A 21,236-nucleotide genomic window follows, 5' to 3' on the forward strand; every position below is an offset into this window, starting at 1 on the left:
GCACACGTCTATCCACTAGATACAATTTGAAAGGAAACTCGTCCGACCAGTCAACATGTTTCCAGTCAACAGCCCAATGTCGGTGTTGATCGGCCCAGGCGAGACGTAAAGCTTTGTGTCGTGCAGTCATCAAAATGTTTCAAATGGGTCTGAGCACTGTGGGACTTAACAACTGAGGTCATCGGTCCCTTAGAACTTAGAACCACTTAAACCTAACTAACCTAAGGACATCACACACATCCATTAGGATTCGAACGTGCGACCCTAGCGGTCGCGCGGTTCCAAACTGAAGCGCCTAGAACCGTTCGGCCACCTCGGCCGGTTGCAGTCATCAAGGATACACGAGTGGGCCTTCGGCTCTGAAGGCCCATATCGATGATGTTTCATTGAATGTTTCGCAAGCTGACACTTTTTGATGGCCCAGAATTGAAATCTGCAGAAATTTGCAGAAGGGTTGCACTTTTGTCACGTTGAACGATTCTCTTCAGTCGTCGTTGGTCCCGTTCCTGCAGGATCTTTTCCTGGCTGCAGCGATGTCGGATTCGCGATATTCGTAAGACACTAGTGAAATGGTCGTACGGGAAAATCTCCACTTCAACGCTACCTCAGAGATGCTCTCTCCCTTCGCTCGTGAGCCGACTATAACAATGATCGGAAATATGAATATTGTAGCAGCAGTAACCGATCTGACAACTGCGCCAGACAATTATCTTACATAGGCGTTGCCGACCGCAGCGCCGTATTCTGATTGTTTACATATACCTGTATTTGAATACGCATGAATATACCAGTTTCTTTGTCGCTTTAGTGTGTTAACTCCTCGGTGGAAATAAGAGTGCGAGAGCGTCTTGCCAGATATCTCCCAGTGTTTGACACAACTCGGGACTTCACATGGCGTGAAGTCAGCTGACTAGACCGCCAAATAGCGTCGGTCCCGTAACACGAGCCAATTGAAGGAACGTGAAAAGACAGTGTGTGTCTATCAGCGAGCAGTTTTACAGTACACTGTCATGGCGGTCCTCGTTATAAGATGCGGCCAAGGAAAACATTTGGGTCACTTCACACGTTGAAGAATCATCAGGAAACTGGAATAATGAAAAATGTGAAGAGTGGAGTTAAGGAGTTTGGTATTGCTCACAGCATCATTTGCCATGAGTGAGGAGCTTTCCAAACCACAGGCGCTGCTGCTCGAAGAGGAGTAAGTGTTTTACCACCGTCAACCACAACAGCCAGATTCGGCTACATCGAGTAGCAGGCAATGAGGGACCCACGCTATACAGCGGGTGCAGATGCAAAAACTTCTAACAGGACTGCAAGGCACGTGGTCTCACGCTCCACAGAGGGACGGCAACTGCATGGGGCGTGGTCTCTTTGCCCGAAAACGAGTGCTTTCTGTTCCGTTGACAGTCGTACATCAGCGGTGCCGTCTGCTATGTTGCCGAGTGCATAGGGACGGGACCACCGAGCAGTGGGGTCTCGTGCTCTTCTCAGATGAGAGCATATTCAGTGTGAGTAGAGATCTGTACGTAGCCTCACGCGGCGACAGGTGGGAACATTCTCGAAAATGATCATTTTGGTGGTCTAGGTGTGGGGAGACGTAATGTTGCGTGGACGTACTGACCTCCAAATCTTAGAACACGGTACACTCACTGGTCAATGGTATTGTGACTATGTACTCTTTGAAAATGTATATAATGAGCCGAATACTAATGACAAATGCAACATATTTCTTGATAAATTTATATCTCTTTTTGAACATTGTTTCCTAAAGCAAATTACTGAATGAAACATCACACACTTTTCAAAGAAAACTTGGATTACTACAGTTATTAAAGTGTCTTCAGAAAGGAAAATAAAACTGTATGAGACAGCGAGAACTAGTAAAGATCCAGAAGTAGTTTTACACTATAAAAATTATTGTAACATACTGAGAAAAGTTGTAAGGAAATCAGGAAATATGTATGTTAGAAAATAAATTAACAACTCCTGCAATAAAATAAAATCAATATGGAATGTTGTTAGGAGGGAGACAGGAAAAGTAACCACTGGGGTAGGTAGTATTACTATTAAAGACCACGAGACCATCCTAACCAACAGTACTCAAGTAGCTAATGTATTTAACAACCATTTCTTAAGTGTAGGACAAAAAATTGGTGAGAACAGTTCAAAAGAAAGAGCCAGACAGTACATGGAAGAGGCTGTTGTGAAAAAATTTAGTCAGATTAACTTTCACCTAATAACCTCTTGTGAAATAATTAAAATTATTAAATGTTTGGAAAATAAATGTTCTGTTGGAGTAGATGACATCTCTAATAAGATATTAAAACAATGTGGAGCAATTACAGCTGATGTTCTGATTCACAAATGTAATGCATCACTAACTCAAGGTTTTTTCCCGGACAGGTTAAAACATGCCCATGTCAGGCCTCTCTACAAAAAGGGGGACACCACAGATGTCAATAATCATCGGCCAGTATCTTTGCTTACAGCATTTTCAAAAATCTTCGAGAAATTAATGTTCTCAAGAGTGGTTAGCCATCTTAGCAGCAATGGTATACTTAGTAAATCACAGTTCGGATTTCAAAAATGCTGTTCCACTGAGACAGCAATATACAATTTCACTGTCCACACAATTTAGTCTTTAAATACACTCCTGGAAATGGAAAAAAGAACACATTGACACCGGTGTGTCAGACCCACCATACTTGCTCCGGACACTGCGAGAGGGCTGTACAAGCAATGATCACACGCACGGCACAGCGGACACACCAGGAACCGCGGTGTTGGCCGTCGAATGGCGCTAGCTGCGCAGCATTTGTGCACCGCCGCCGTCAGTGTCAGCCAGTTTGCCGTGGCATACGGAGCTCCATCGCAGTCTTTAGCACTGGTAGCATGCTGCGACAGTGTGGACGTGAACCGTATGTGCAGTTGACGGACCTTGAGCGAGGGCGTATAGTGGGCATGCGGGAGGCCGGGTGGACGTACCGCCGAATTGCTCAACACGTGGGGCGTGACGTCTCCACAGTACATCGATGTTGTCGCCAGTGGTCGGCGGAAGGTGCACGTGCCCGTCGACCTGGGACCGGACCGCAGCGACGCACGGATGCACGCCAAGACCGTAGGATCCTACGCAGTGCCGTAGGGCACCGCACCGCCACTTCCCAGCAAATTAGGGACACTGTTGCTCCTGGGGTATCGCCGAGGACCATTCGCAACCGTCTCCATGAAGCTGGGCTACGGTCCCGCACACCGTTAGGCCGTCTTCCGCTCACGCCCCAACATCGTGCAGCCCGCCTCCAGTGGTGTCGCGACAGGCGTGAATGGAGGGACGAATGGAGACGTGTCGTCTTCAGCGATGAGAGTCGCTTCTGCCTTGGTGCCAATGATGGTCGTATGCGTGTTTGGCGCCGTGCAGGTGAGCGCCACAATCAGGACTGCATACGACCGAGGCACACAGGGCCAACACCCGGCATCATGGTGTGGGGAGCGATCTCCTACACTGGCCGTACACCACTGGTGATCGTCGAGGGGACACTGAATAGTGCACGGTACATCCAAACCGTCATCGAACCCATCGTTCTACCATTCCTAGACCGGCAAGGGAACTTGCTGTTCCAACAGGACAATACACGTCCGCATGTATCCCGTGCCACCCAACGTGCTCTAGAAGGTGTCAGTCAACTAACCTGGCCAGCAAGATCTTCGGATCTGTCCCCCATTGAGCATGTTTGGGACTGCATGAAGCGTCGTCTCACGCGGTCTGCACGTCCAGCACGAATGCTGGTCCAACTGAGGCGCCTGGTGGAAATGGCATGGCAAGCCGTTCCACAGGACTACATCCAGCATCTCTACGATCGTCTCCATGGGAGAATAGCAGCCTGCATTGCTGCGAAAGGTGGATATACACTGTACTAGTGCCGACATTGTGCATGCTCTGTTGCCTGTGTCTATGTGCCTGTGGTTCTGTCAGTGTGATCATGTGATGTATCTGATCCCAGGAATGTGTCAATAAAGTTTCCCCTTCCTGGGACAATGAATTCACGGTGTTCTTATTTCAATTTCCAGGAGTGTAGTAAAATGTCACCAATAGGAATTATCTGTGACTTGTCCAAAGCATTTGATTGCGTGAACCATGACATTATGTTCCAGAAATTACAATTCTATGATATAAATGGAATAGCATAGGAGTGGTTTAAGTCATACCTACAGAACAGGAAGCAAAAAGTTTCCTTACATGGGTCAAGTGATTTAAATAAATTTGCCACATCATCTAACTGGGGTGAAATTACATTAGGTGTTCCACAGGGTTCAATCATATGTCCTCTTCCGTTCTTGATATACGTGAACGACCTCCCTTCCTATCTGAAATGGGAAGCTGAACTGACACTGTTTGCTGTGATACAAACAGCATTATTAATCCAGTAAAAGAAACTCCAATTGAAAATGATGCAAATAAGGTCTTTGGAAAAGTCATTAATTGGTTTTCTGCAAATGGGCTTGCACTAAACTTTGAAAAAAAAAATAACAGTACATCGAATTTTCTGTTGCAAAAAGTACAGTTCCTTCAATAAATTCAATAAATATAACCCATCAGCAGAAGTCAGTAGACAGGGTAGAGCATACTAAGTTTTTGGGTGTACATTTATATGAGAATCTTAATTGGAAAATTCATATTTTGGATCTTCTAAAGCGACTAGGTTCAGAAAGTTTTGCAATCAGAATAACTGCCATTTTTGAGGATATAGAAATTAGTTCAAAAATCAAATGTGTGTGAAATCTTATGGGACTTAACTGCTAAGGTCATCAGTCCCTAAGCTTACACACTACTTAAACTAAGTTATCCTAAGGACAAACACACACACACCCGTGCCCGAGGGAGGACTCGAACCTCCGCCAGGACCAGCCGTACAGTCCATGATAGAAATTAGTAAGCTAACATACTTTGCATACTTTCACTCTCGGATGTCATATGGAATAATACTCGTATTTTGGAGTAACTCAACATTTAGACAAAAAATATTCACTGCTCAAAACAAAGTGGTTAGAATAATGTGTGGGGTTCATAGTCGCACATCTCGTAAGCATCTTTTCAAAAGATTGGGAATTCTTACAACAGCCTCACAGTACATTTACTCACTAATGAAATTTGTTCTCAACAATATGGACCAGTTGAAAAACAATAGTGACATTTATGATTATAATAGCAGAAAAAAGAAAGACTTACAGTATCCTTTGTTCAACCTATCTTTGGCATAGAAAGGGGTAAAATATGCTGCTGTATAAAATTTTCGATAAATTACCATATGAAATAAAATGTCTGACAGACAGCAGTAACAGCATCAAAAATAAATTGAAATCATATCTTTTTGACAACTCCTTCTATACTACAGATGAATTCTTAAATAGGAATAAATAAATCTATAAATATAGTATATGCATTTTGTGCCATTTAAGAGAATGGGGTAAATAATAGAAATATTAATCTTTAACTCTGTATTGTAATGTATATATATTAAAAAATCTTGTTTCATATGTGCATTGCTGGTGCACTTGACACGTTCCAGATCATAACGGCTACCGTACCGAGCGATTGATCAATGGAACACGCAACCAACTAAGTGACTAACTGAAAAGCGTACAGTACAGTTGCGTTCACTCTTGACTTCGTTTCTGTGGATGACAATGCGCGACCGTATCGAACTGCCCAAGTGAGAATGCCTTGAAACGAAAGGATATTCGGCAAATGGACTGGTTTTCACCCGTCTCCGACTCATATTCCGTCGAGCGCATGTGCAGTGCGGTGTAGAGAAGTGTTGCAGCACATCCACATTCATCAACGAAAATCCATCAGTTGTCAGCCGCGCTGGTGGAGGAATGGAACGACCTACCACAAGAGCTCCTTACGAACGTCGTGGCCAGCATGGCAGTACGTTGCAGAGCTGGCCTGCCTTTTGTAATGTCCTGGGTACCATCATAAATCGCGGTGACTTCAGTGTAATTGTTCTCTTTGAATAGAAGCGTCATTTCTATTCGTCTAGTTGCGTATTTCTTTCAGTTATTTTCTGTAGTGTACTGTGCCGGTTCCTTCTACATATGGTAAAAGTTTGCTTGAGAGTGACACATTATGTGAAAGTCGCCTGCGTTCTCAATTGTTCCACACCTGTTTTTTAAGCTGTGGAAAGTAAACAAATATGCATTGTATGGTCTCCATGGAAATATGTTTATCCTCCATATATAACTGGGTAATAAAACGGGTTTTGTCCGCAGCGCCGCCAAGGTCTTTAAGTGGTGGAAGGTGCTAAAAAAGTTCAGCCGGTGTTGTATGAACAGCTATGAGCTAGTGAAGCAAAAAGTAGCATCTCTGCTTTCCAAAGACAAAATTAACGACAGCGATATGCTGGCCACATAACCCTTCAAATCTGACGTCTAATGTTGAGAAGCTGGAACAGAGGTCGTACGGTAGACCAAAGAAATGTGCAGACGAAATTGCCAGACTGTCAAATACTAACAACATGGAAGTGTACAGAAACATTCAGTTACATATCGAAGTCCAGTTATATCCCGATACACATACAGAAAAATAGATAGCTATGAGACTTCATACCCTCTTCAACGATTAGGTGGAACGACAGTAATGAAATATTATTGCAAAGAGGTAGCAGTATGGAAAGCTTCACACTAAATACAAAATATATCGTAAGTGTGGAGAGAAAAATAAAGTCTCATAGTACCACATGACGATAGGCCATCATCACAGAAAAGAATAAATAAACAGAAAAGCAGAAAGACATCTCAAGGTCCCCTTGTTCAGCAGCTGAACCTGAAGAGAACCGTTTGAAACAGTTGAAACCGGTCGTTTAATTTGTAAAATGGAAAACATTTACGACGATAGTCGCAGTACGTTTGTACGAGGGTTGCGTACAAAGAAACACCATTAACACAGTCTTACTTCAAGGTGAAAGTGGCTGTAGTGGTTACGTAAGAACGGGATAAGAATTTTGGTTGAAAACGAAATACTGTATATAGTAACGCAATTAGCATAGTGTACTATTCAGAACAAATGTGAACGCCAACTATACATACAACAGACACACACACATATGAAGGGCTTATTTCAATAGTGGTACAAGTCCATTACCTCCACTTTTCTGTCTATAATGCTTCTGAAATTAATGAGTCAAACAAGCAGAAAGAAAGGTTCATCTCTAGCAGGAAGCCATATGCTTGAATGTTTATGGTATCTCAACTGCAGATTTTCCAGCGCTCATTTAACTTTAGGACTCTGTATCTCAACATGAACAAAAATGGACTTGTCCCACTATTGAAATAAGCCCTTCATATAACGACGCTCCCGTAAACACAAGAACAAGAATGCGGTACAGGCACTGTGGACATGCGGATGAGAAGATGGCGATGCAGATAGATACCGCTGTACACCTTTTGGCCTAATTTTTGATTTGTGGAAGCGGCTGAAGACTCAGAAAGTTAATTCATTGCATGATTTTCTTGAATTTTCTTGCAGTCTTGGCGTCCTAGGTCTTTCATCCTTTACGTTGACTCCTGTACCTTGTCCACTATGTAAAATAACTCTTTCTGCAAATATTGATAACGAGTCGTTAATAATTTGTACTTTTTAAGTAAACAATCGTTTGTTGAAAAAATCCATTATGCAGTGTCGTTTATCAGAGTAACCTATTTTTTTATCGGAAGTGGTAGATTCATTGAGACATGCGTATTGTGTGGTAAAAACGGTTGATGGATGCCGCTCCATGTAGTAGTGCATTGTTCACGTGCGGGTATAATGGTGCAGATGCAGCCTCCAGACACAGCGGTGTGTACAGGATGGCGAGAAACAACAAGCGAAGCGGAATAGTGTTTACGACACTGGAAATGTAATATCGGGAGCAGGGGGGCGGGGGGGTTAACATCCACGCACGGCCGTCCTGACTTCGGTTTTCTGTCGTTTCCATAAATCACATCCAGTCAGTGCTCACTCAGCGGAAAATCACAGTCTCTTTGTCCCACAGCCTCGCTGGTGAAAGCTAGTGCTGCGTCTCTAATGATCTCGACGTTGACGAGATGTTTATGCAACCTTCTTTCATTCCAGTATGAAGCGCGTCGTTCTTGAAGGAGAAATAATTGTTTTAGCATGAAAGTTTTCTGAAGATGTTTCCGCGTCATTATGTAAAAAACTGTCACTGACGAAACCAATGTTTTCCCACGGTTACAGAGGAAAAGGTCACAGTAACAGTGGCCGTAAGGTTGGTTTCATCAGTGATGGTTTTCTTTCATTATGAAGGAGATGCCATACCCAGTAAACGTTTACGTTAAAAGATTCTCTCCGCGGAGGCCTACGCAATACTACATAAATGTTTTTCTGATCTTTGTTATATCCAATTAGTAATGGGATCTTGTTTGATGTTTATTGCCTGTTTTTGTAATCTTCCCTGTTTACGCCAGTAGTTCACCTATAACTGGTCGGTGAGAAGGTCTTTCCTCAGATACTGGTTCATCACAACACCCATAACATTCATAAAACTTTCTATTACTTGTCTAGATCATCAAAATACACTGCTGGCCACCGTAAATGCAACACCAAGAAAGACAAGAGGTAGCACAACAAAATTTATTTTGTAGATAACATGTTGACCAAGTATCAAATGATTACGTTTACAGACGTCTGTGACATGTGGTTCCTGCCAGAATCAGTAGCCAGAGTAGCCGCCATTGTTGGAGATCACCGCTGCCACACGTCTCGGCATTGAGTCAAAGAGACGTTGGATGTGTTCCTGGGTTACAGCAGCCCAAGCAGCTTCCACACGTTGCCAAAGATCATCTGGTGTGGCAGCTGGGGATGTATTCTGGGTCACTCGTTGAGCAACCATGGACCACATGTTTTCTATCGGCGAAAGATCCGGAGAGCGAGCCGGCCAGGGAAGCAATTCAATCTGGTTATTAACGAAGAACCTTTGGACAATGCGTGCCACGTGTGGTCGCGCATTATCCTGTTGAAATATGGCTGTGGCCGAGCCCTGAAGGTAAGGAAGGACAACTGGCTCCAGCGCCTCGGATATGTAGCGCCAGCTATTTAAAGTACCGGCAATGCGTACTAGAGGCGTGCGAGAGTAATATCCAATACCGCCCCATACCATACTACCCGGTGCAAGACCAGTGTGGTGGTGCATAATGCAGCTGTCCAGCATCCTCTCTCCACGGTGTCTCCACACTCGAATCCGACCATCGTGGTGCTGCAGACAGAAGTGTGCCTCGTCAGTAAAGACAACGTCATTCCATTCTGCGGTCCACATCCGTCTGTCATCACACCATTGGCGACGGAGACGTCTGTGGTTCTGCGTCAATGATAGACGAAGCAATGGACGTCTTGCGGACAGACCACTCTGTTGTAAACGGCGTCGAATGGTACACGCAGACACTGGATGATGCGTTACAGACGCAATGTGCTGTGCTATGGTTCGGGATGTCACTGAGCGATCCGTCACTGCCATGCGCACAATTTGCCTATCAACACGTGCAGTGGTGCACCGAGGTGAATGCGATCGACCACGTCGGTCCGTCGTACCCTCCTGCATCCAACGGTCATATATCCGCATTAGAGTTGTTTGGTTTCGTCCAACACGACTAGCGATTTCTCTGTATGATAATCCACAATCTCGGTAAGCCACTGTCCTTCCTCTGTCGAACTCGGATACTTGATCAAAAGATGTTCGCTGTTGTCTACGAGGCATAACTGATCGTCTTGTGAAACAACCACAAGGTAAACACACGTGCCGAACGTACACTCGTCGAAATCGCCAAGCCTTAAATGGCGCTATGAGGTGGCGCCACAGGCGCGCGTGATGTGCGTCTGCGCTGAAATTATAATCAGTTGCATATCTCATCGCTGCAAACTCGTGGTGTAAATTTCACTTGATTCGGATGCTTCCTTCAGGGTGTTGCACTTACGGTGGCCAGCAGTGTACATAAGGCGACGGGTATCGGCCACACTTCGTGATCATCTTCACCCCTAATGATAACGGACAGACAATGTCAGTGGTTAAAATATTACGGAGAATAAAATACAAACGACATACCATAATGCCGCTACCGCAGTGACTTGTTAGTTCACTAAACTACAGCTTGCCATTGAACACTGAACAAACGGCGCACATTAATATAAGACTATACATCCGATAGTCTACAGGTTTGCGCCGCTGACAACAAAAAACGTTGAATCGACCAGAAAATTTAGTTATTAATTTTTTCCTCAGTTCACACAACATATTTTCAGAGTTTTTTTTTTGTTATTAAGTGGTTAAAAGTGAAGAATATCGACTATGTATTACAATTTAGCTGAGATAACTCACGTTAACAAAACCACAACAAACGTATGATACAATACGTATATGATTACAAACAGTTATCGCAAGTACTCCGCAGATGGCACGTGCATGGTCTGTGATCGTAGATACGCTCAACCAAAATTTTAACAAAGAAAAATTGCAGCGGGGTGATTCAGCTCCACTATCACTGGATTTTATGTAATCAGCAACGCTTTCAAATACTCCATATAAGACTTTCATATTCTCTCGATTTGCTACTCGCAAATAATACAGAAAAAATGAACAAACCTTTTTCTACGAAATTTATCGCACTTTGATACATTTTCGCCGGAGGCCACGGTTTTCCAGTTACTCGAGAAAAACGCGTTTGAAGGTCACTTTTCTGATGCTCCGCGCATTTTCTATCGAAGAGAGATCAACTGATGCAGTAGATTTTGGCTTGCTGCCAGCACTTCAAAACGATAATCAAGTTAACAGCTGCCTTGTTGGAACGTTATATCACAGATCGAGATCAAGAGCAGTGGCGTAACCGTGTGCAGGATATCCTAAAAGTGGTGATGATATTATTTTATGAAAACATTCTCTTCGATGAGCCAACAGGAATGTTATTCTCAGATGTGACGGATAAGGCCAGAGTTACTCTTAGTAACGTGGTTGCGGATCAATTGTCGCTAACGGATTAGGCGTATGACTGTTACAATCTGGAATACTATTATCAGCATTGTTAATAAATCCCAGAGGTTTTATTTAAATCCCCTAAACTGTTATTCGCTGCGTTACACAGAGCAGCTTTTTGAGTATTTGTATGGAAGGCGCAGCTGTTAACTGTAAACTGAACAGTGTCCAATAAAGCCGGGTAGAGCAACGTTCTGTGCGATATGTTACGTGCTTTTATGCTTACCTACGTATGCCACTACGACAGTATTTCTATTTTAAAGCGTTGACAAATATAGAAGCTGTTTTCGCTCGTGTTTACCATGACAGTGGTTACGTATTAAAATGACAAATGTACATTTGTTTATGCCCCCAAAGGATGACGATATATGTTTACGAGTATAGGAGTACGTACCGAAATGCTGTTCGTGGTATAAACGACAGTGATTATCTAACAGCCATGACGGAGAACGGAAATCCCTTTCAATAAACCTCTGGCTGTGGCAACTGAAATAAAAAAAAAACCTTACATCATTGCAGCATGGTGGTCAGTAAGATATTGTCTTCGTAAATAGATTCATACACTTTGTTCTTTCGTCAGTGTAAATGTTGAGACTGTCCTGGTTTATAAGAGATTTCAGAGGGAGTAATTTGCGTTTATGTGTGGAAGAATTAGGGAATGACCTTCCAACAAACAGCTTGGCGGCCCTCAGTCCGAAAGCACTGATACAGTGGTAAGTAAAAACATTGTGACCTGCTTAATAAAACGTTAAACCACTTTTGGAACGCAATTCAGAAGCTGTTCGACAACTCCTTTGTAAGTCTCCACAGGTATGTAGTACAGGAAGTAATTCCTGTAAATTGCGCGGAACTGACACTCTATAGCATCTGAAATGTATTCCATGAGGTTCACATGAGGTGAATTTGCTCGCCGAGTTCTTTCCCACGCTCCTCAAATGACTGTAGCACGATTCTTACCGTGTGACTCGGACTGTTATCCTGCTGAAAGATGCCATCGCTGTCGGGGAACAGATCAGGCATAAAGGGGTGGTCCGCAATAATCTACACGTAGCCCACAGCTACACTACTGACCATTAAAATTGCTACAACAAGAAGAAATGCAGCTGATAAACGGGTATTCATTGGACAAATATATTATTCCAGAACTGACATGTGATTACATTTTCACGCAATTTGGGTGCATAGATCCTGAGAAATCAGTACCCAGAACAACCACCTCTGGCCGTAATAACTGCCTTGATACGCCTGGGCATTGAGTCAAACAGAGCTTGGATGGCGTGTACAGGTACAGCTGTCCATGCAGCTTAACACGATACCAAAGTTCATCAAGAGTAGTGACTGTCGTATTGTGACGAGCCAGTTGCTCGGCCACCATTGACCAGACATTTTCAATTGACGAGAGATCTGGAAGACAATGTGCTGGCCAGGGCAGCAGTCGAACATTTTCTGTATCCAGAAAGGCCCGTACAGGACCTGCAACATGCGGTCGTGCATTATCCTGCTGAAGTGTAGGGTTTCGCAGGGATCGAATGAAGGGTAGAGCCATGCGTCGTAACACATCTGAAATGTAACGTCCACTGTTCAAAGTCAGCATTGCGAACAAGAGGTGACCGAGACGTGTAACCAATGGCACCTCATACCATCACTCCGGGCGATACGCCAGTATGGCGATGACGAATACACGCTTCCAATGTGCGTTCACCGCGATGTCGCCAAACACGGATGCGACCATCATGATGCTGTAAACAGAACATGGATTCATCCGAGAAAATGACGTTTTGCCATTCGTGCACTCAGGTTCGTCGTTGAGTACACCATCGCAGGCGCTCCTGTCTGTGATGCAGCGTCAAGAGTAGCCGCAGCCATGGTCTCCGAGCTGATAGTCCATGCTGCTGCAAACGTCGTCGAACTGTTCGGGCAGATGGTTGTTGTCTTGCAAACGTACCCATCTGTTGACTTAGGGATCGTCACGTTGCTGCACGATCCGTTACAGCCATGTGGATAAGATGCCTGTCATCTCGACTGCTAGTGATACGAGGCCGTTGAGATCCAGCACGGCGTTCCGTATTACCCTCCTGAACCCACCGATTCCATATTCTCCTAACAGTCATTGGATCTCGACCAACGCGAGCAGCAATGTCGCGATACGATAAACCGCAATCGCGATAGGCTACAATCCGACCTTTATCAAAGTCGGAAACGTGATGGTACACAAATCTCATCCTTACACGAGGCAATACAACAACGTTTCACCAGGCAACGCCGGTCAACTGCTGTTTGTGTATGAGAAATCGGTTGGAAACTTTCCTCATGTCAGCACGTTGTAGGTGTCATCACCGGTGCCAACCTTGTGTGAATGCTCTCAAAAGCTAATCATTTGCATATCACAGCATCTTCTTCCTGTCGGTTAAATTTCGCGTCTGTAGCACGTCATCTTCGTGGTGTAGCAATTTTAATGGCCAGTAGTGTATAACAGCGCTGTCTCCCGCTAGCCTGTTGGACTACAATGATGGAGCAGTCACATGTGTTCAGGGCACGACGTTCAGCACACATTATTGAAGGTGGGACTCAGCAATGGGCGACCCCTACGTGCGCAAGCCATCACTTGCCCTGATCATAAATATATGTATGTGTGAAGCTAAATGTTATTATCTTAGCACAAACAAATATATTGTTTTGGCAAAAACGTTCAAATCGTGTGCTACACCCTTAATTTTTATATCTGAATTAGTAAATTTCTTCATGGTATTTTTGCTGCCATATGCCTGTAATCACTTTAAGAACTCAAAATAATACCAAATTAACTAATTTAATAAGATTTAACTTTAAACGGCTGCTGTACGAATGAAAATAGGGGCGTATTTTAGTTCACAAAATAATGACAACTTTTATTTATCCTTTGGCAACTACAACTTTCCTGGAGAACCAGGGGATAAGTCTTACACTAAATTGACAAACACAAGTCAGTTAGGAAATTGTGTTTGATAGGCAAAGCATACATTGAAGCTATACTAATTCTCGTCTGAGTTAATCGCTTTTCCAACGCAATCTGACTTTGTATACATGAATCCACTGAGAGACCCAACTCTACTCGAATGGAGTTAACTACGATCAAGTATACCACAAACTAGATTCACCTGAGAACGTGGAGCAGTGGATATCATTTAACAACTATACGCCGGTGTAGTACATACCGCTTCACCTCCATTCAGGCGGCAGCAGGAAACGGCTCGCTGTGGGGGGGGAGCGGTGCGCTGTGGCAGCTGCATGTTCCGACGCGTCCACGAAAATATGCAAACTGCGCGGCCTGGCATTCTGATAATCAGAACGCGGGGAACTTCCCTATGAGAGCCCTGAAATACCAGCAGATTTCAGTGTGAGGTGCACCCTCCGCTGGTCTGGCCAAACCGATTTGACTCGTAGGCACGACGGTGCGTTCTTGAATTGTCAAGTGTCAGACAGCCGACTCAGGACGAATAAATTCACCCTCTTGGCACACGAAACCTCCGAGATGATATGCAGTTCCGCTGTCGATACTCTTGGAAAGTGCCAGAAGAAGTCTGATATTGAACTCATCTTAATTTGTTGGCCCCCTAATTCGTCTTATCTGGACCCGTTTCAATGTATCTGGGACGCTATATGGCAGCCACCTCCGCGCCTGTAAACCCGTAATGTACGGGAACTGTGTCACAATCGCATACACATCTGGTGCTACATTCCCCCTGAAACTTGCGAATACCAGTGTACTGGATTCCAAAGGTGGCTAAAGAAGCTGCGAGGACGTGCGGAAAAGTATTGCCTCCGAATTTTTTTATGTGAAAACTCTTAAAGCTCTTTAAATAAAACAAACCTTATTAATATTCCACATCCTTCTACATGTCTACATATTTATTTCCCAATACAGTCATTCTGACGACGAAAACAAGTCTCTCAACATGAGATCAGTTTGTTGGTAAGGTCACCGCAGAATGTTTGACTCTGTTGACGGAGCCAAAACCTTACATCTGCTAGCACCACGTCATCACTATCAAAGTGAAGCCTTCGAAGTTTTTCTTTAAGTTCTGGAAACCGATCAAAATCTGGGACTGTATGGAGGATGATCGATGACATTTAACCTAAGGTCTCGGATTGTTGCAATGTCACAGACCTCCTGTGTGGTCTGGCAGTGTCATACTGAAGGACATGGTGCTCCATGTGCGAACTGACTCTACGAATTCGAATCTCGATTACAGCACGCTGTTTCTGACGCATCGACATGGTTACGTTCCACACCGTCATGTTACACGATTCAATTCTGAACCCTCCCTCTACTGCCTGTCTTCGTGATGACCAAACCCTACCTTGGTCAGCAAGGCCGCCGGATTTCTCCCCAATTGAGAACGTTTTGAGTATTACGGGCAGAGCCCTCCAACCATCTCAGGATTTTGACGATATAACGTGAAAATTGGATAGAATGTGGTATGATATCCCTAAGGAGGACATCCAACAATTTATCAATTAGTCCCAAGTCGAATAATTGGTTTCATAATGGGTAGACATGAACCAATGTGTTATTGACTTGTTCAGTTTGTAAAGCTATTTCTCTTGAATAAATTTTCCAGTTTTTCTGAAATGTTAATTATTTGTTTGTCAGTACATATACATCACATTTGCCGATTTCTGTCCCATTCGGATAATTCTTTCGTGGTGCGTCGTTTTTCTGTATTAGATTGTATGTATACATGAAGAATAAAAGATGTAGAATGTTAATAACGTTTGTTTCATTTAAAAAGTTTTGAGATTTTACACATAAAAACTCCAGAGGCATTACCTTTTCAGCACGCCATCATATAACGATGTGCAAAATTTGAGGACGAAAGTACCTTTCGCAATGATGTGTCACTGGCAAGCACCTTTACGAAACTTGGACCATACCATAATATAGCATAGCATAGTACAAGAAGGTAATTTAAATGCAATGAGACGAACAGAAGCGATGCTTATAGCCAAAGACAATAATTACACTGTAGTCATCGCGATTTATCATGGTCCAGTGGACAACGCGAGCGATCATGTTCAAATGGTTCAAATGGCTCTGAGCACTATGGGATGTAACATCTGTGGTCATCAGTCCCCTACAACTTAGAACTACTTAAACCTAATTAACCTAAAGATATCACACACAACGATGCCCGATGCAGGATTCGATCCTACGACCGTAGCGGTCGCGCGGTTCCAGACTGAAGCGCCTAGAACCGCCTGGTCACACAGGCCGGCGCGATCATGTTCGACAATGTTCCTTGGTGCATTACGTTTCCCCCTACTCTCTATATGAGGGAACGTCCAGCATTGTCGAACGTGATTGTTGTGATGGTCCGAGTCTTACGGTGAGGAGAGGCATCATGTTGCATGGGTGCAATAACCTCCAAATATTTTAACATCGTATACTCCCCCGCCAACATTAGCGTGACAGAGTACTCGTTCCCAATAAGCGTCTTTTCTGCGTCTTACAGCGCAGGGAGCAGCTCTTGAAATGTACTCGGCTCATGGATTGCCTGCCTATTCCCCGACTTAACTGCTATCGAGCACGCGTGCGGTGCGTTTGGGATACATATTTCAGCACGTCCACATGCACCTAAGACCACTCAACGGTTGTTAACGGCGCTGGTGGAGGAAAGAAACGCCCTACCACAAGAAATCTTTACCAGGCTTGTGGCCACTATGGGACACGTTCGTTGTGGTCGCACACATTGTTAAGAACCATGCCCTTTCTTTTGTATTGTCCGAGGGACCAGCATGAATCACAATGACCTAATATCGTTATTGTCTTTGGATAAAAGTGTCATTTCTGTTCGTCTCATTGGGTATTTCTTTCAGTTATCTTCTGTTCTGTACTCTACTGTAGCGGTTCATTCTATCTATGGTCCAAGTTTCATCGAACTATGTCACTTAGCAGTGACACATCATACGAAAGCTACTTTCAAATAAATGGTTCAAATGGCTCTGAGCACTATGGGACTTAACATCTGTGGTCATCAGTCCCCTAGAACTTAGAACTACTTAAACCTAACTAACCTAAGGACATCACACACATCCATGCCCGAGGCAGGATTCGAACCTGCGACCGTAGCGATCACGCGGTTCCAGACTGAAGTACCTAGAACCGCACGGCCACACAGGCCGGCCAAAGCTACTTTCGCTCTTAGGTTTTGCACACAACTATACTGAGCAAGCGGTCATAATGTTTTAGCTTATTAGTGCTCCTACCCTCTGTGTATTTTTCAGCCTCTGTCAAAATAACAATCTTCTGTTATTAACATTAGGCAAACTAAACGGCGTGTTTACTTGAATTTCATATTTTAAGCATCTCTCAATAGTGTGCTAGCATTCCATTATTTCACAAGTATCAATAAGCAACAGAATAATAAACAACTAGTAAATGAAAAGGCAGACGAAGCACTTCGGAGATCATCGGATCACGCATAACCTGGGTGGCGGATGAAGTGGTTCGGCTGTCATATCAGAGCTGGTTCAGCAGTCACGGAGGACAGACATGTTGTCAGCCACGGTTGGTGTTAGTTAAGACTTAGTAATGTATGTAAATCAGAACCGGTTGCGATGCCTTGGAGGACAGACATGTCTGCCGCGGTCGGTGTCAGGTTAAAACTTTATTAGCATTGTATGATTATATGGACGTGTAGTTGAGAACAGTGTGGTTGCAATTGCGGAAATACACAGTTCATTAATTTTTCGAAGAATAGAAATTATTTGTTACTCTATAAAGGAATCTAACTGTGCAGTCTGTCGTGTTCTGCCAATAAAAAGCGAGTGGAATAAGGACGAGGCTCAGACGAGGTAAGCAGCTCCACTCCTGGCCCTCGCGGAAGAGTTGGAGTAGGCTTTAACGGCGTGTGGAGTGCGCTTAATCTGCCCCTCCTTTTAGCGTGAGAATGCTCGCTGTGTTGCCTGCCTCTAAGGCGCCGGTGGAGCTCACTGACCTGTAAGGCTGTATAGCAGGGGCTGGCGAAGGCTTTCTCGCATACCGTCCACTGCAGCTTCTCATAAATCGACATCAGGCGGCCTCAGAGCATTTGAGCGTTCGCGTCCCGGCTGAAAAGTTCTTTGTTGTCGCCGTTATTACCGTGTACCTCTAAACGGCAATCTTGCCACGACACAACTTAACAGAATGATGGAAACGATCAGATGTGCCACTATGAGAGAACGCCAAGAAGTTGCATGTACCCGACCCCTAGGGTACCTTAATTGCGTAACCAATTTTATGCTGGCCGTATAAACAAACTGACTGGAAATTTAATTATTCCTAAAATAAACAGTTCCTCGCTAAGGGTTTCTTACAGCTTCAAGGTTACGGACTCACGACCTGTGTGCTGTTTTCTGCGCAAGGGACAACAACTGTAGAAGAGTGCAGGTTGGCGAGCGTTTATTAGAACGTTCGCATTCCACCCTGGGCGGTGGAAGCAAACAGGCACCTCGCGTGTACTGCAGTCTTAGCACAAATGAGATCAGTGACACCTGATCTGTGGTAACACAGAGGAGGTGTGAAGGAGAGAAATATTTTTGAAGGAAGAGGTTTACCATACACACGTGTATATCTCCTCTCACTAAGTCTCTTTTTCAACAAGCAGTGAAATAATTTTGTTTTTACAACGTACAAAATAGTTTGTAAGGTAATAAGCACGATATCTGAAGGAAAGTTCCACTTCCATCGATTGTGTCACCGTAGCCCATAAAAACATTTGTCCTGGGTTCTTGGTGATGACTAAAGCCGAAAAATTATAGTTACTCTTTTCCATTCTAGTTTATTCATACTTTGAACATTACTTTTGTTGACATTTCAATATATCATCAAATACATACCATACAAAGATCATTGTCTGAGAGCGATATAATGGTGTTGTTGTTGTTGTTGTTGTTGTCTTCAGTCCTGAGACTGGTTTGATGCAGCTCTCCATGCTACTCTATCCTGTGCAAGATTCTTCATCTCCCAGTACCTACTGCAACCTACATCCTTCTGAATCTGCTTAGTGTATTCATCTCTTGGTCTCCCCCTACGATTTTTAGCCTCCACGCTGCCTTCCAATACTAAATTGGTGATCCCTTGATGCCTCAGAACATGTCCTACCAACCGATCCCTTCTTCTGGTCAAGTTGTGCCACAAACTTCTCTTCTCCCCAATCCTATTCAATACTTCCTCATTAGTTATGTGATCTATCCATCTAATCTTCAGCATTATTCTGTAGCACCACATTTCAAAAGCTTCTATTCTCTTCTTGTCCAAACTATTTACCGTCCATGTTTCACTTCCATACATGGCTACACTCCATACAAATACTTTCAGAAATGGCTTCCTGACACTTAAATCTGTACTCGATGTTAACAAATTTCTCTTCTTCAGAAACGCTTTCCTTGCCATTGCCAGTCTACATTTTATATCCTCTCTACTTCGACCATCATCAGTTATTTTGCTCCCCAAATAGCAAAACTCCTTTACTACTTTAAGTGTCTCATTTCCTAATCTAATACCTTCAGCATCACCCGACTTATTTCGACTACATTCCATTATCCTCGTTTTGCTTTTGTTCATGTTCATCTTATATCCTCCCTTCAAGACACCATCCATTCCGTTCAACTGCTCTTCGAAGTCCTTTGCTGTCTCTGACAGAATTACAATGTCATCGCCGAACCTCAAAGTTTTTATTTCTTCTCCATGGATTTTAATACCTACTCCAAATTTTTCCTTTGTTTCCTTTACTGCTTGCTCAATATACAGATTGAATAACATTGGGGAGAGGCTACAACCCTGTCTCACTCCCTTCCCAACCGCTGCTTCCCTCTCATGCCGCTCGACTCTTATAACTGCCATCTGGTTTCTGTACAAATTGTAAATAGCCTTTCGCTCCCTGTATTTTACCCCTGCCACCTTTAGAATTTGAAAGAGAATATTCCAGTCAACATTGTCAAAAGCTTTCTCTAAGTCTACAAATGCTAGAAACGTAGGTTTGCCTTTCCTTAATCTTTCTTTTAAGATAAGTCGTAAGGTCAGTATTGCCTCACGTGTTCCAGTATTTCTACGGAATCCAAACTGATCTTCCCCGAGGTCGGCTTCTACTAGTTTTTCTATTCGTCTGTAAAGAATTCGTGTTAGTACTTTGCAGCTGTGGCTTATTAAACTGATTGTTCGGTAATTTTCACATCTGTCAACACCTGCTTTCTTTGGGATTGGAATTATTATATTCTTCTTGAAGTCTGAGGGTATTTCGCCTGTTTCATACATCTTGCTCACCAGATGGTAGAGTTTTGTCAGGACTGGCTCTCCCAAGGCCGTCAGTAGATCTACTGGAATGTTGTCTACTCCGGGGGCCTTGTTTCGACTCAGGTCTTTCAGTGCTCTGTCAAACTCTTCACGCAGTACCGTATCTCCCATTTTATCTTCATCTACATTGTCTTCCATTTCCATAATATTGTCCTCAAGTACATCGCCCTTGTATAGACCCTCTATATACTCCTTCCACCTTTCTGCTTTCCCTTCTTTGCTTAGAACTGGGTTTTCATCTGAGCTCTTGATGTTCATACAAGTGGTTCTCTTATCTCCAAAGGTCTCTTTCATTTTCCTGTAGGCAGTATCTATCTTACCCCTAGTGAGATAAGCCTCTACATCCTTACATTTGTCCTCTAGCCATCCCTGCTTAGCCATTCTGCACTTCCTGTCGATCTCATTTTTGAGACGTTTGTATTCCTTTTTGCCTGCTTCATTTACTGCATTTTTATATTTTCTCCTTTCATCAATTAAATTCAATATTTCTTCTGTTACCCAAGGATTTCTAAGAGCCCTGGTCTTTTTACCTACTTGATCCGCTGCTGCCTTCACTACTTCATCCCTCAAAGCTACCCATTCTTCTTCCACTGTATTTCTTTCCCCCATTCCTGTCAATTGTTCACTTATGCTCTCCCTGAAACTCTGTACAACCTCTGGTTCTTTCAGTTTACCCAGGTCCCATCTCCTTAAATTCCCACCTTTTTGCAGTTTCTTCAGTTTTAATCTACAGGTCATAACCAATAGATTGTGGTCAGAGTCCACATCTGCCCCTGGAAATGTCTTACAATTTAAAACCTGGTTCCTAAATCTCTGTCTTACCGTTATATAATCTATCTGATACCTTTTAGTATCTCCAGGGTTCTTCCATGTATACAACCTTCTATCATGATTCTTAAACCAAGTGT

The sequence above is a fragment of the Schistocerca cancellata genome, chromosome 5 (genome assembly GCF_023864275.1).
Source record: "Schistocerca cancellata isolate TAMUIC-IGC-003103 chromosome 5, iqSchCanc2.1, whole genome shotgun sequence".
NCBI classification, from domain to species: domain Eukaryota; kingdom Metazoa; phylum Arthropoda; class Insecta; order Orthoptera; family Acrididae; genus Schistocerca; species Schistocerca cancellata.